Raw genomic sequence first — 16539 nt, 5'->3', positions numbered from 1 at the left:
CCGCCTAACTCACTAGATCTCAACCAGATAGAAAACATTTGGGATGTCATGGAACGGCAGCTCAGAGTTCAAAGACCACCAAGGTTCATCTGGTACAATCTGTCTCCGGCCATCTACCAAGGACTTGTGGCATCCATGCCAAGGCGGGTTGCAGCTGTGTTGCAGGCTAAAGGTGGGCCAACTTGTTATTAAGAGGTGGTCATAATGTTTTGGCTCTTGAGTGTGTATATATATGTATATACCTGGTGTGCAAAACTTAAGCAACAAGTGCGTTTTTTGTCATAACTCTACAAGAAATCATCCGATTGACATGAAATTTGAATATGATGTACATTATTTTGTACTTAAGCGATGGTAGAAGAATAATGGTGCAGAAATGAATATAAAGCTTAAAGTAGGGTATGGAACAAAAAAAGGCTTTCATTGACATATAGTGGCGTTACACATGATTGCCTGAAGAAGCGTAAGTACAACTGGCAGATGTTCCCTAGTATGGGATACGCCTTCCCTTTACTGTAATTGTTGCTTGGCATCGTCTCTCCATGCTAAGCACCAGATTATCCAGGAGTTCTTGGGGTAAACGTCTCCATTCCTCCTTTAACGCATCTTTCAGCTGATGGTTGTTACCAGGAGGATACTGTCGTGTCGCAAGTCGTCTCCCTAATGCATCCCACACATGCTCCATGGGAGTTAGATCGGGAGAGTAAGCTGGTCAATCTATTCGTGTGATATCTTCACTTCCAGTAGCTCTTGAACATTAGCAGTACCGTGTGGCCGGGCATTGTCATCCATAAAAATGAAGTCTGGTCCAAAGGCCCCTCGGAACAGGCGCACATGTGGTAGGATTACCTCATTGCAGTAGCGGTCTCCAGTTACAGAACCTCGGTCGAATATCTGAAGCTCAGTCGGCCAGTTCATCATAATGCCACCCCAGACGACATCTCCAGGACCACCGTAACGATCTCTTTCCGCGATGTTATTGGGACGAAATCGAGCTCCAACCTCTCTCCAGATCAACTGACGTTGAGAATCACTTGTAGCACTAAAACGACTCTCATCTGTGAAGAGGACACGACTCCATCGATGAGGTGTCCTGGTTTCGTGTTCTCTGCACGATTCTAAACGGTGCCGCCGATGGCTAACTTTTAAAGGTATGCAGCGTTCAGGACGTCTAGCAAATAAGCCACCTTTGTGGAGGCGTCTGGTCACTGTAAATCTTGATACTTGTCGTCCTGTGGTTGCGCACAGTTGCTGAGATATGGCGCTCGCTGACTGAAAACGGTTTCTTTTCGCCTGGAGGACAATGTAACGGTCATCTCTTGGTGTTGTTTTCCTTGGACGGCCACCACTAACCTTCTTCCGAACAGCTGTACCAGTAGTTTTAAAGGCATTCCAAGCACGAGAAACAACACTCATGTTGATCCCGAACTCTTCGGTGACACTGGTCACACTTCGCCCCTCCTCAAGCTTCCCAATCATTCTTCCTCGAGTAAAGTCATCTAAATGATTTCTTGAAGACATGTTTCACAAAACAAATCACTTGCACTTGCAGCGAATATCTTTAACTACGGTGCTCTTCATCCTTTTCACAGTTTTGACCTGCGCGTGCCGACCCACAAGGTTTACGTACATTTACATCACCTACGACGTTTTATTTCTAAAATTTGCATACAAATAATCTTTCTACTGAGTTACGTGCATATTATACTGCAATTTCATGGCTATCTTATACTTTGTTGGGGAGCTGTGGCCGGAAAACCACTTGTTGCTTAAGTTTTGCACACCAGTGTATATACTTACCATTTAATCATACAAGCCCTCAAGTATATAATCTAACGGAAGATATATTTTTATTCTCATTTCAAAATTTTTTGTTGTTGTTGCATAAAGTGTTGATTATGCCTAAACAATAATCAATGCAACCTGTAAGCAATATGTCAATATATGGATCAAATTATTTGTTTTCTTATCCTTCTTTACACCAATGTCTTATGATCACTTACGTATATCATCTACTGTTGCCATCTATTTGAATTTTTTTTCCATTTGATTTAAGCTTAGCATTCATAAGACAATACGTTTATTTACTTTTTTTCATCAATTATAAAACACTCAGTCACTGCTTTGTTCCAGAGAAATTGAGGTCTGTTTAGTAAAATATTACTCATGCACAGATTTTTACTTTTTTTTTGGAGTCGTAATTTTCATTAATATCAACTCTAAAAGGCTCCATTCACTAACCCATGTAATCGCTTTTTCTTCATCACATTTTTTTTAATTTAAAAAAACAATTTTTCGAAAGAACTTTTTCTCAAAGTTTAAATAAACAATTAGCTTCGTTTCATTAAAGAACATTTTGTCAATAAATAAATCGCAATAAAATAAACAAATATGTATACTTGAAAAATAATCAATTGTAGTTGAAAAATAAATAAACTAAAGAATAAAAATTGTGTGACACAACAAAAAAAAAATGAGAAGTAATTTCATTCATTGAAGAAAGTCAAATAGGGAATAGCTCTTTTATTTTCAAAACTTTCTATGAAAATATTAAGATTTATGAATGGCAACAGCTAATCTTTCTCTCTTTTTCTCTTTCTGACTTCTTTCTAACTCAGTCTTTTGTTACCTTTGACTGACATCAAAACAAGCACGAGCTTATAAAACAAAAATTTCGAGAGAAAAATAGATTTATCAGCAACAATAGATAAATATACATTTTTTCAAGCATAAGAATCAGAAAAGTTCACAGAAAGATAATATAAAATTGCAGTAACTCAAAATATTTGTAATTCAAAAAGGAAAAAACAATCGTGTTATGTCCATAAATAAAATATGCTCTAATAGACTGCAAACCTTCAAGGTCTGTAGAGCAGTCAAAATGTTAGTAAATTATTTTTACTGCTTGTCTAAAAGTAGATAAGACTTCAATGTTAATTTTTATTATTCTTACTCCTAGTAGATTTTTCGTTACAAATATAATCCTTAGGTCGCTAAGTCCAATAGGTTTTGCGAATTAAAACAAAATGCAACTCTATGTAAAACACCTAAAGCAGTGGATGGTACCTACAATTTTTTCGAGAGAGACACATTTTACTGGTAAGTTTAAATAAGCATATTTTACAGTTCTAAATACTTTTGAATGTTTTACCTTTTACTATAAAGAGATTATATGGTTTAGGCACTAAAATAACTTTTTTGCCATAAGAATCTTCACTTAACTTTTTCTCCAGCAAAAAATAACTGCGTCAAGAAATATATATTCCGTTTTCAATTGTTTTTTCTTATTTATTTTAATCTATAGAGGTAAATATTCGTTCAATTTTAGTAACTTATTATGCTATTATTTCCTTTTGTGTTACTTTTGTTTTATTTATTATATTAGAAAGATAGATGGAATATTTTTTTTTCTAATTTCTAAGTGCATGCCAGGTTTAATAACACAAGATCTAAAAATGACTTCAGAATGACTTCAGAAATGATTGTGGTAGCTCCCGTCCTTTTTAAAGGGGTAAATGAGAAAATTGATTGTGGTAAAATTTAACTATCACAAATTTTCAATAGCATCATGACGGAAGACACTGAATATGGTTGAAATTATATCGAAGAAGTGAACTTTTAGAATGTATTTTGCTTAACCCATGTTGCCCTAGCGTAACATATGCGTCATACAAATTGCAGGGATTCTATAAGAATTCTTAAATAGAACTTTTTCTCATCAATCAAATGTTTCTTTTTTCTTTCCATGATCACATAGTAACAAAAATCATGTAGTGATCAATAGAAGAAAATATTTATTCAGTTAAAAAAAAGAAAGTTAAAGTTCATTTAAGGTTTTTTTTTATTTCACCCCAATTTCTCTTGCCATCAAGGTCCCAAGAAAGAGAAACAACGTTGTTTTTTTTTGCAATCTAAGTTCACAGATTCCCCATTCTCTCATTCGCTTTATCTTCTATTACAGTTATGCTTGCTTTTTTTTAATCTTGTTTCACTTCTTATTTTAATACACTAAAAGATTTTTAAGATTTTTCTGAGATTATTATTCTGAATGTTTAGGACACCTGACATTCTAAGACATGGTTCAGTTTCTGTTTTATATGCTCCAATCTCATGCATCTTCGACGCATGGGGGCCAATGATGTAAAGTCAAGTGCTTTTGCAATTAGAATGTTTTTTTTTTTTTTTTTTTTTTTTTTTTTTTTTTTTTTTTTTTAAGACATCTTTCAGAATCACTCATTAATGGCTTAACGATTTCAAAACTTAACTTTTCGGTCAGTACAATATGCATTGATCATTTACACTGCCTAAATACCCACATATCTGAAGCTGAATTTTACTTTTTTAATTAAGCAAAAGAAATGTCGTTTTTTAAACACGGATTTGTGTTTAAAGGAAAAGAATTCAAACATTGATAAAAATAATATTGTCTTTCAGTTTTTTTTTAATTTCAACAGTGGCCACACAGTAACGGATATATATAATTCTTATTTTGTTTATTGTCTAAAACAGAACGAAACTTGAAATATTTAATATCCAATAAAAACAAAAATTCAGAAAAATAAGTTTAATTGAATGCATTAAAAAATTTATTCTATCGAACGAAAATTAGCATAGAAATTATTTTTGGAAATTAAAGGAAAAAAAAAACTGATCCTAGGGATATTTTTAATTTGTTTTCGTGCTATTTGAAAATAAGGAATAATTACTTTTTAAATAAATAATCCCAAGAAACTGAAGCAGTAAGATATTACCTGATTAAAAATTACTCCCGCTTGAAAATTATACAAATTGGAAATAACAGTCGACATGTTTTAAGTGCTAAAAAATTATACGTTCATTTTAAGGACTTGCGAGACGTGAATGCGAAGAAACAAAGGTTATTTGAAATAAAACGAAGTATTGCTGAAGAAAAGTGGAAAAATAAAGGGGAGAAACTAAATGAACTAATTGAGGAGCTAATGTAATTACATATATTAGTTTCTCACCACTATTTCATAGCGTGTGGAAATGCATTCTGCCGTGATATGTCCCTCTCGGTTCGACTGGTTCTTCTTATTCAGTTTTTCCTCTTCCTCTCTCGGCTACTGTGGCTTTCTTGTTTTGTGTCTCTACCTTTCTTTTTCATTTTTCTTTGGCAACTTTACGTTTTTGATTCACTTTATTTCCTTTCATTCACATCTGGCAAGTTTTGAAAATAGGCGCTTACTTTTAGAGCTCTTGACACATGTCGTCTAATAATTTATTCTTTTGTTTATAAAAACCTTTAATTACATTTACCTTTAATTTATGTTTATTATTATTTTTAATTACATGTTTATTTATTTATTACATGTTTTAGTTATATGTTGATGTTTTATCTCTCTCCCTACATTTCATTTATACTGTTAGCGATTTAATAATTGATTTAACTGTAGTGTTTTAAGGATCTAGTGATTGGATTGAATATAGAATTAATGGTACAAGATTTAAGAAAAAGTATGAAGAGACTAAGATAAAACTAACTGCAAGGTATTATATCATAGTACAAATATAACTTAAGGACTTGCTAAAACGAAATTCGAAGAATCATAGAACACTTTTCCCTTCAACAAATTGTTTAATGCTATTAGTTATTTGCATCTTGTACTTTCTATATGTTACAGTAAGCATTATATTAATTATAAATCTCGGTTTTTATACTATAACCATAAATAAGGTGTTCTATAAGTTTCATCAGATATAATGACCCCGCAGCCCACATATCCAGTAGATTTTGAGCCATCCATTTATTTATAAGTATGCAGGTTATAAGCATGTATTCAGTACAGTGGTTTGTTACGTGGCAATAAATGATATTTTAATGCTATTTTTTTCAATTTTTGCTTTATATTCTTTCAAGGAAGCTGAATAGTGGGATTGACTTGAATATTTCAAAAAATGTTTGGGTAAAATGTTAGCGATTTTTTTTTATATCTGTAAGTTTGTTATTATTGGTTTCAAGACGTGTTACTGAAGAGGTATTGTATTGGCAAGATTCCCTTCGGATTTCAGATTTTGTTATTTGGTATTGGAACTAACATAGTTGCAATAAGTGGGAAATAGTCACTATGGTAGATATTTTCTTCAACATACAGCTGGATGAGTTCATAAATGCGAGGTGAACAGAACGCAGGATCAGTAGCATGGTATGCTCGAAAGGTAAAATGGAAGTGTGTTATTTCACTTGTATTTAACAAGCAAAGTTGATGGTCATCAATAACTTTCTCAATTTGAGAATCACGTGGATTAGTTACGGGGCTGCCCCACGGAATATTATGTCCGTTGAAATCATCATTGATAATTAGATTCGAAAGATCAGTTTTTTGGATTGATAAGCAACATAGTGTAATTACTGAGTGAAACGTTATTTGAGCAGCAACGGCTCGTAATGAAGTTCTCAGTAGAACTAATAAATATAGGTAGTTTTTTGAGATGATGAGTGATATTTCTCCGCTTGTTTTGTTTCAATCAATGTATTCTTTTCGTACATTGTGTTTACAATTTTGCATTAGCTGTTTGAAAGTGTTTAAGTGTTGTTTCTGGAAGTACAAAGCATATAGGCTAATATTATTATACGGACCATTGTGGTTTTATTATCTGGTAAATTGAAATGAAAACTACAGAAGTTCCAAGATACAATTTCATAGGCCTTTAACTCTTAATTTTTAGTACTGTACTTTTTGGGCGCAGATTGTTAGGAGTTTCCATCCCATCTTCAAGTTGAATTTCTTGTTTAAGGGATTCATTGACTCATATTCTGAGTTTTCTATTTTTCTTGAATTTATTTTGTCGACTTTTAGGAACGTATTTAGGTTTACTTGAAGACTGGATAAGTTTTTAGAGTATGACATTAGCCTGTTGTGGAGTAAATTTTATGCATTTGCAATATTTTTTCACGTTTTGGGATGGCTTAGATTGGGCAGCAGAATTAAGATGATTTTGTGTTACTCGAGATGATGTAGATAATGGAGTTCTTAATGTAAAGGTTGCTCTTTTACTTTAGTTAATTAACTTTTTTGTTCAGCATTCTTACGTTTTGTCACTTTTACACTATATCGTGTACCAATTGATTTTGCTTGTCTTGCATTGGTGACTGCAGCAGAATATGAAACGTTAGGTCGTGGTTGAGAATTTAAAGACTTAGCTTTTACCTAAATTTAATATAGATTATGTGCTACTTTTATATTCATGATTTGTTTTTCTTGTTTACATTTAGAACGGCGTCAGGAGTAAGTAAATTGGGATTGATTATAATTGATGCACTTTACTGGTTGATTATAAGATTTAAAAGTATATCCTGGTTCACTGCAACGAAAAAAGGTTTCCTTTCCTCGCCTATTATTGGTGTAATGTCCGAGTTTTAGACATTTAACATATTGAAGAGTATTAGATATATACAAGTGTACTTTACAGTTTAGTTAGCCTACTTTTAAATCTGAGGATATTGTAGCTTATTCGAAAGTCAAAAGCAAATGTCGCGTCATTAGTATATGTCTTTACCTCTTTTAATTGTGATATGATGAGCATTTAAGCTTTGGAGAGACCTTCAACGACGTCGTTATCTGAGATAAATTGTAGTGACTTAACAGAAAATACACCTCTGGATGAATTTTATTTTATTTTCGTCGTTGAACAGTTGATCCGATTTCGGATTTACGATTACTAATGTTCAACGCCGTAGTCTTGCAAATTCAGAAGACACGGGACAAAGGAAATTTACCTTTTGATTGAACTTACTCGCAATTGCGTTACATGGAGAGGAAAATCTCATAGACCTCCCACAGTCATCCTGACTATAAGGGAACTCAAACCCATGATATGCTTACCACTGAGGATACTTTACGTCTGCACTGTGGTCGGAAAATGTACTGAGGAAAAATTGGTTATTTAAAATAAATTGGTGAAACAGGATTAAAAATTTAAGAGACTCAACAAAAACAGCAAAAAAACAAGCAAGATCCATAATCTGTAAAAGATAATCAGTGTTTTATACTAAATTTATTGATATTCGCTCACTATGTCAATATAAATATTTGTTGAAAAGTCGGAAACTCAAAACAGGACCGTCGCAAGAGAGAAATGGAAGATTACTAAAGTCCAGTTGGAACTGTCACACAAATGTGTGCCCCTAGAGGGACCAATTCTTTCCAAATTAGTGTTTTACAGCACCTCGAAAGGGATATGTACTGGATAAAATTACTTGATAGTGGCAATTTTTGACTATTATAAGCTGATTGCGAATAATAGCATCATGCCAAATGTTGCTAAATGCATTTTAGCTTTATTTTAATGGGATGAGCAATAAAAATGAGTTTTGCTTACTTCAAATAATGTACAGTCACCGAAAAGGGACATAAATAATATTAAGAAAACTGAAATATTAAATTAACTGAAATAAACTTAAATAAACTGAAATTATTTTAGCTGTATTAAAGGAAAAATTTAACGGAGGAGCCAGGTAAGGAACATTTTCAGAACGAAAAGAATAATTTATATCCAAACTATTTTACTACCAATTTATTAGAAATCAGATCAAATAATTCTTTATTATATTTTCAACTGCTTAATTTAAAATAAAAATTGTGCAAGCATACTAAAAACTGATGTGATTCCTTGTGTAACGATTTGAGTTTAAATAACAGGCACTTATTTCAAATAATAAGCACATCCTTAAGCCATCAGTGCAAAATATAATCAGAAAGTACAAGTATGTAAAACTGCAATTATTAATGAAGAGTTCAGGTTTCAAGCCTTTAAATAATTAAGGAGAGCAGAAATAGCTTCTGAAGAAGGTGAGCAAAAATTCTTCTGAGAAGTTCATAATTTATGGAAATAATGTATTAACTTGCAAATAAAGTGTTAGGAGTTAGAAAAAATAATGATCAAATAAATACAAAAATATTGCATCATTAGTCAGAGTTTAAGAAAATATATTTATATAAAATAAACCCATCCGAGGAAAATATTCTATATATCAATCTTCTTCTCAGTGAAAGAGATTTCTCTTAATTTTTGAACTTCAATCTAAAACAAATTAGGTTCATCAACAACTGTAATAGACTTAGTAGTTCTATCACATGATGAAATTTATTTTGCTTACATTTACAATTTCAGAAGTCTTATTTTCCTGGCGCAAAAACTAAATAAGGCGAATTTAAAATGTAAAACAATTCGCATGACTTAACAAGGAAAATTTAATAATTGTAAGTTGTTTTAATTGTTGTAAGTTGTAATAAGTTGTTTTTCTAGCGAAGAAATAAATAATGACAGATAGTTTTAAAATAAAATGGTTCATTATACATTAATTTAATTTTTATAATTTTAAGTAAAAAAGGCTAGACATCAAGAAAGCATATATTTTCGTGGCAAATAATATTTTTAAATGTTTTGTGACTGTCTTTAAATGCATAATTTTAAAATTAAGAATAATAATGACATGATTTGGTGTACACATGTTTAAGAAAATGTTTATCGTGTTGCAAAAAGTATGCATGCAGCATCATAATATTTTTATTTTTTAAATATTCTGTATTGTAATGCTTAAGTACAATGCATTTTTATTTTTATAAGATTTTCGTGCACATTAATTACTTGAATCCTTGGAGTATAAGTTTACCGCAATCAATGCATGACTTAGGCAAACCTTTGCAGGTTTTATTACAAATAAATTTGCCCTTTAGAAACACCATATTCTGGTCACTAAAATAGGAAAAGAACAATTTATTAATATTTTGTTTTTACAGGGGTTGGACAAAATAATGGATATACTTCTACACTAATAATATTTTTCACAATTCTCCAGAAATACTTAACGAACCATTTTATAACTTCACAATTGCTGCGATTTCTGATACATATCAATGAAGTTTAAATCTTTCAGAGGTTTAAGTACCCACAATAAATTACAAACCAAAAATGTTTTTGAACAACCTATGCCAAAAAATGTAGCTATAGGTTTGCAACTTGGGACATTATCTTAGTAATTATATGCAAGACTTACACAAAATTTCAGAAACGTGACTTAAATGTTTAGGGATATATGAAAATTCTTTTAAAAACAAAATTTTTCTTTGCTTTAAGTTTTTTTGCTGTAATTTTAAAAATATTCTATAACATGAAACGAAATTTGTTGAGTAATTTTTGATTAACAATGAAAATATCCATTTAAAATTTGAAAACAATTTTTACAAATATGAGTAATTAAATTCGATCTTTTATATTGCTCATGCGAGGGAAAATTTATAAATAAATCCGCAATTTTGCAGTGAATCGTATTTGGCAACTAATGAAGAACATCTGATTTGAATATCTTAAAAATTAGAAACGTTACAAGCAATTTTCAAAATAGTTTTCGTACTTTTTACTAGAAAGCTCAAAATAATATGGGATTTTTAACAAATATTTCGTATCATAAGACAGAATTTAATTACAAATAATATACGTTCATACACCAAATACGTTCATACACCAAATATGTTCATACACCTAAATGCAATTTAGTAAGGAAAGGAAAAAGAAGATAAAAATATACTTTTATGTGGGTGCTCCCCAACAATGCCGGTGTCAATTTTAATAAATTCTTGCTTAATAGTACAAAATGAAATGCGTGAAAATTCATTTTGAACTCTCTTTTAAAAAAGTATGAGAGCTTCATATAAAATTGTTTTAAACTTTTTGAAATTTTTTAGATTGAAGTCGGATATTATTTATTAGTTACCAAATACGATTCATTACATAATTAAGAAACAAAAAGTTTTATTTTTCCTGCTCATGCAAAGTAGAAATAAAATACTTTAATTACTCATATCATGCGCAGTTTAAAATTTTTTTTTCCTAAATTTTAAAGCAAAATTTTTGAGCTATTTTTAAATTGAACTAAAAAAATTGTTTAATTTTTTGAATATTTTAAAAGTTATAGAAAAAAAAATTAACATAATAGTTAATTAAAACATAATTGGCATAAAAGTTAGTTTTTTATAAAAGTATTTATATTTCCATAAATACTTGAGCTAGGATTACAAAATTTTCTTTAATTATTGCATATAATAACCAAAAAAACAGACACAAGTTAAAAATCTATTGCTTCATTTTTTGAAATAGGGTGTTCAAAGACATTGTTTTACGTCCGAAATTTGTCTGTCCCTCAAACTTCTGAAATCTTTAAACTCCATTTATATGTATGAGAATCCACATATTCTAAAAGAAAGCAATTTTTTTTTAAAATCTAAATTATCAAAACTTCTATGGAAAAAACGAGCTTAAAAGCAGCAGAAATTTCACAAAAAGGATAAATGTACCAATAAAGGAAACAAAGGAAATAAAAATATGACCACCGAAGCTGACGTTTTCAGAGGGTACCGGCCCCGGTAGCCATAAAACAAAACCTTTTCTATTGAGGGGGAGGCAAATGCCTAAAGTAACACCCTCAGCACCCCGAAGTTTTTGTATAGAAGTCCAGGAAAAAAAACATGAAATACAAAGAACCAATTTAGAAAATAAACTCAAACAAATTCATCAGAAAATAAAAAATAAGAACTCAAAGCTCACATTAACTAGGTTCCTTTTAATTCAGTGTGCTTATGAAATCGATGTTTGACCTGGTTAAAGTGAGTTTTGAGTTTTTATTTTTTATTTACTGATAAATATTTTTTATTATTTACTCAATTATAACGTGACAAAATTGACAATAAATTTAAATTAAAAGGGATTTATAACTTTGGCAATATGACAAATGCAATCCCGTGTCGCGAGCAATAAAAAGGCGAGATATTGGCATTAGCGATATCAAAACACTTAAATAAACATAAAAAAATTATAAAAGTACGGATTCAAGTTACGATGATAAATAAAATATGTTAGGAATTTAAAACAAATTTTAACTAAACAAGAACTTTTATACAAACCTGCTGTCAGCAGAAGCAATTACGTCTATTTCAGAAGATACTATATGAGAATTAAAAAAAAATAATTATTAAACTGGAATTATTTTAATTTATAAATTTTAAATAAGTGAGAGATAGGTTACTTTTATGCCCTTCGTAACATTGCAGAAAAAACAGCACCAAAACAAAAGCTATATTTGTGTACATGTTCATAAATTACACATTTACCTGAAAAATCAAATGATATATAATATAAATTAAGTGGAAATTTTCCTATTATTTAAAAAGAGATTTTAGAGTTGTATCAACTATTAGGTTAATGAATTTCAAAAAAGCTGACCATGTAGATAAAATTTGAACTTAATAGTCTTAGGACAGATAATTTAGGACAGATAGTAATATTTTATCTGTGAAATTACTGGATTGCTGCATTCATGAAACAAAAATCACACAAAACAAGCTGTAGACGTTCACCACATCATTTATGGATCAGTGAAAACGTTTCTGCCATTTGTCTGTTAGCTTCATTGTCTTAAAAAATTTGATTATGAAAGTTATAATTTTTGCACAATTACTGAACTGATTAGAAATTGCTTAAAGGTATTTTTTATGTAAATTTATTTTTTTGTCAATTTTAGGTATGCATCGTATTCTTTATCTGTTAAATGGCGTTATTTGGATAAAACCAGCTCATTGTTAGTCAAATGTAAACGAGTATGGCTAAAAGGGTCAGTCAATGAATAGTGATAATAAAATATGCAAAACCTAATCTACTTTACCTGATACTAAGACCATCAGCTAAAGGCTCAATTTTATTAATTATCAAGTATTTTTTTTATGAAATTAATTCCGTTGAATGATATTAGTGTGACAAACATTGTTGTAAGGATAATATTTTCAATAAAAATAGGATATGAATTAATAATTATTCACTATATATCCAGTTTTTTATAATAGATATATTAGAGATAGGAAAATGTTCTGAAATAATTATGGAAGTAATAAAATTTCGTGTTTTATAAATTTCCAGAATTAAACTAACATTTCCAGATTCAAAATATCGTAAAAAGAAACAAATAAATAACAATACGATTAGATATTAATACGCATGAAAGTTTGATACGTCTACGTATTTAAAGATTATGTATGAACATGACTGAGAACAAATTTGAGTTCCATAGAGAAAAAAAAAAACAGCCAAACCATGCATTATAGTATCATGCATACTTCCTTCTTTTCAAGGCACAATAATGCATGCCAAGTGAATTAATTCTGACTCAAACCTTCTGATTTAATTGCATATGGAGTTTTGGGTGTCGATAAATTGTAATTTAAACCATAAAATATTAAAATATCTGCCACCTATAAAAAATTAGGCTGGCATCAAACAAGATCCTGAACTCACTGAATTTGTAAATTAAAATAACCCAAGAAATAAAAACAGTTTAAATAAATTTTTGAATTAGACTCTTGAATAGAATCACAGTTATGTATTTTGTGGTAGTAGTATTTATAAGTTGAAATTTGTACTAGATACGTGATACTTACATGGCCGAATAAAAATATATATTTTCATGCATTAAATCACTATTGAATTAAATTTTAAAAGAATGCTCACTTTATGCGAATATATGACTGAAGCAAAGTAATAATTGAGTAAACTACCTTGAACGAATCCTCATTACTGGTTTATAGGAAAAATTACTGTAACTAAGCAATATTTAAGCAATTTTTCTAGAATATACACAGTAAGGTGATTTTGATAGAAATAAAATTTGGTGGACTCAAATTGATTAAACGAATTGAATTTACTATGTTTGATTTCTATTATTTAGAAAAACTACTATACATAGGAAATCCGGATATATGATTCAAATATCAATTAAGAAAATTATTCCTTTGGAATTAATAAATAACGAATTACTTACATGTGTGAAAAGCAGATTCAGATTATCACATATGAAACAGATTGCAAAAATATTTTTTGTACTTATATAATTTGGATAAATTCTGATAAAAGAAAAATTCGTATGAAAATATTAAAAAATATATTTTGTTCTACTTTTTTGTTCTATATTTTGATGAAATCTAGAATATAAATTTAATTTCGCTATCTTCATACAATGTACTATCGTAAAAACAGTTTTATTGTTAAAATACAGTTTTAACAATAAAATTATTTTTATTGTTAAATAAAAACAATAATATTAAATAAATGTGTAAATTAATATTGTTAAATCTACATTTCCTTAGATTTACGATCTACTAAAGTGGATTGTAAATCTTTAATAACGAAAATATGTCAACAATCGGATGAAATTAAGTTTAAAATTCTTTCATTATGAACTATGACGTGTTTTTATTTTTTCCTTTTGTCACTCACATGAATTAATGGAAAATTAATTAAAAAAGAGTTGCAATATTGCAATGATTTATAAAATACTTCAAAGCATTTTTATAAGTATGCATTTTAGGAAAATTATTGCAAGAGTTAAATTACTTTTTGGTCACCTGTATTCATCTATTTATTTCAAGATATACAGTTATGAAATACAGCTCCATCTGCCATATTAAGATTGTTTTAGTTGTTCTAAATATATTTTCTGAATATTGTTAGTACTAAAAATAAAAGAATTTTGCGCATTTCATAAAAATTCCTAAATATTTTTATTCCTTCAAGTATTAAAGCTACATAACACCTAATAAATAATAAAGAGATAAAAGGGAACTACCGAAAAAGATAAGACGATGTTGGTTAAAACATGATTAAAATACGATGAACAGTGTTGCATTGAGGAGGAGATTCTCTAAATAGGAAATTTAGGTGCGTCAACCAAGTTTTTACTATTTATAGCCGGGTTAACTTGACATTTTCATGCAGTAGACGCTATACAAGTAAAAAGTTAACATCTGATTTTACGTAGTGCATTTTAGTATTAATTTCAAGATCCCAATATTGTTGCTATAAAGATGTGATGAACTGTCGCTTCTGTTTTTTGCCAATAAATACATATATTTCTCCTCATAATTTAGTAATTTGTAAAACTAGTATTAATTATAAATTTAAAGTGTCGACTTTATAAATTTTTCCTCCTTTCCACTTTTAAATAAGTACTGAAGCTTAAAATACATAAAAAAATATCGGAAAGAAAACATCAAGGGGCAGCTATTAAGGTCTGAAAATAATTAAATGGCGGTCAAAACCTAAAACTTTACTTACTTTCGTCGAATTAAAATGTAGTTCAATAATAAAAAAAATCAGCACTAGAATAAAAGCGTCGTTATTAGTTGAATATGGATGGAGAATGAACGATGCTGTATCTTTCGCAGTGATACAGCATTATTCATTTTTTTGAGTCTATACACCACCGAATAAGTTTTTAGCATACATTGCAATGATCACAATAAATGTTACTAACGGCTATTCCTGACGTAAGAATAAAGTAATAAAGAACAAAAAATGCACTGAACCAGAATTCATGTAAAAAATCTAAAAAAAAGCAGCTAATAAACGAAAGAAATTTGCATTTTCAACAAGCTTAATTTTTTAGAAGACATACATAGCTGAGATTTTATGAACATATCGAACTACAATAAATATTTAACAGATTCAAACTGTTTCGAATAAATGTAAGTGAAATCTTACCATTGAATCAAGTAATCTTTCAAGAATATAAACTAATGTGGGACATTGTTAGATATTTATATTCTCAAATCAATGCAATTATTCTTTCGTGACATGTTGTGATTACTCCCAAACAATAAACAATGAAACACATAAGCAAGATGTCAATACGTGGCTTTTGTCAAATTGTTTTCGAAGCTTGCATCTGCTTTCTTTAGATTACTGTCATCGCACCACTGATTTATGTATTTATATTCTACTTTTCCCACCTGTTTCAAACATTTCCCTTTTGATTGAAGCTTATTTACTTTTCACGAAACAATGCAATTATTTACTTATTTCTTCTCAATTCAATCAAAATTATTATTTTCAGGACAGTTAGAAATCTGTTTAGTAATAGATATTACTAAACACAAATTTTGACAAAAAAAATATTTTAGTCATGATTTGAGTTCTACTCAGTAACCCATGAAATTTCTTCTTATTCATAACTGTTTTCTTTTCTCGCTAAAAAGATATTTTATCAAAACTGAATATCAAATATTATTTTTCAAAGTCAAAATAGACAATTATTTTAGTTTTATTTATAAACATTTTGCCATTATATTAATAGAAAAAAAATCAACTATACTTGAAAAAAATAACCTAATGAATACAAACTTTGGATCACCACAAAAAAGAAAAATAAATGAGAATTAATTTTACTCTTTAAAAAAAGGATTTTATATAGGGATGTTTTTTGTCTACTAATAATAAGTTCTTTTATTTTATAAACGTCCTACATATTAGCTAAGCAAATATGCAACATATAATATTTTTTGTTACTTTCGCTTGACATAAATTTAAGCACGAACTTATGAAATAAAGACCTCGACAGAGAAAAAAGTATTTCCTTATAACAATGAATAAATATACAATATTTGAAACCAAAAAATATCAAAAGCCTTCAAGAAAAAAAAAAAACGCAAAAGGGCATTAGCTTCCAAACAAGTTGAATTTCAAAAAAGAAAAAGA

At 29.5% G+C, this 16539-nt stretch overlaps 1 long non-coding RNA gene across 2 annotated transcripts; it reads right to left on the bottom strand.

The window, feature by feature from the left end:
- Positions 1-9513: 9513 nt before the first annotated feature.
- On the bottom strand, positions 9514-15681 carry LOC107453429 (uncharacterized). Of its 2 annotated transcripts, none has more exons than XR_001585324.4 (4): positions 15547-15681; positions 12044-12128; positions 11922-11961; positions 9514-9717 (listed from the first exon to the last, which is right to left on the bottom strand). It is a non-coding gene; the product is annotated as an uncharacterized LOC107453429 (long non-coding RNA). The 2 variants fall into 2 exon arrangements; XR_011636388.2 differs by having other exon boundaries at positions 15444-15547.
- Between the last annotated feature and the right edge of the window lie 858 nt (positions 15682-16539).

The sequence above is a fragment of the Parasteatoda tepidariorum genome, chromosome 6 (genome assembly GCF_982258835.1).
Source record: "Parasteatoda tepidariorum strain Cologne lab strain chromosome 6, Ptep-v5.0, whole genome shotgun sequence".
Lineage (NCBI taxonomy): Eukaryota > Metazoa > Arthropoda > Arachnida > Araneae > Theridiidae > Parasteatoda > Parasteatoda tepidariorum.
Note: the sequence above shows the minus strand (reverse complement) of the source record. Positions and strands in the feature narration are given on the sequence as shown.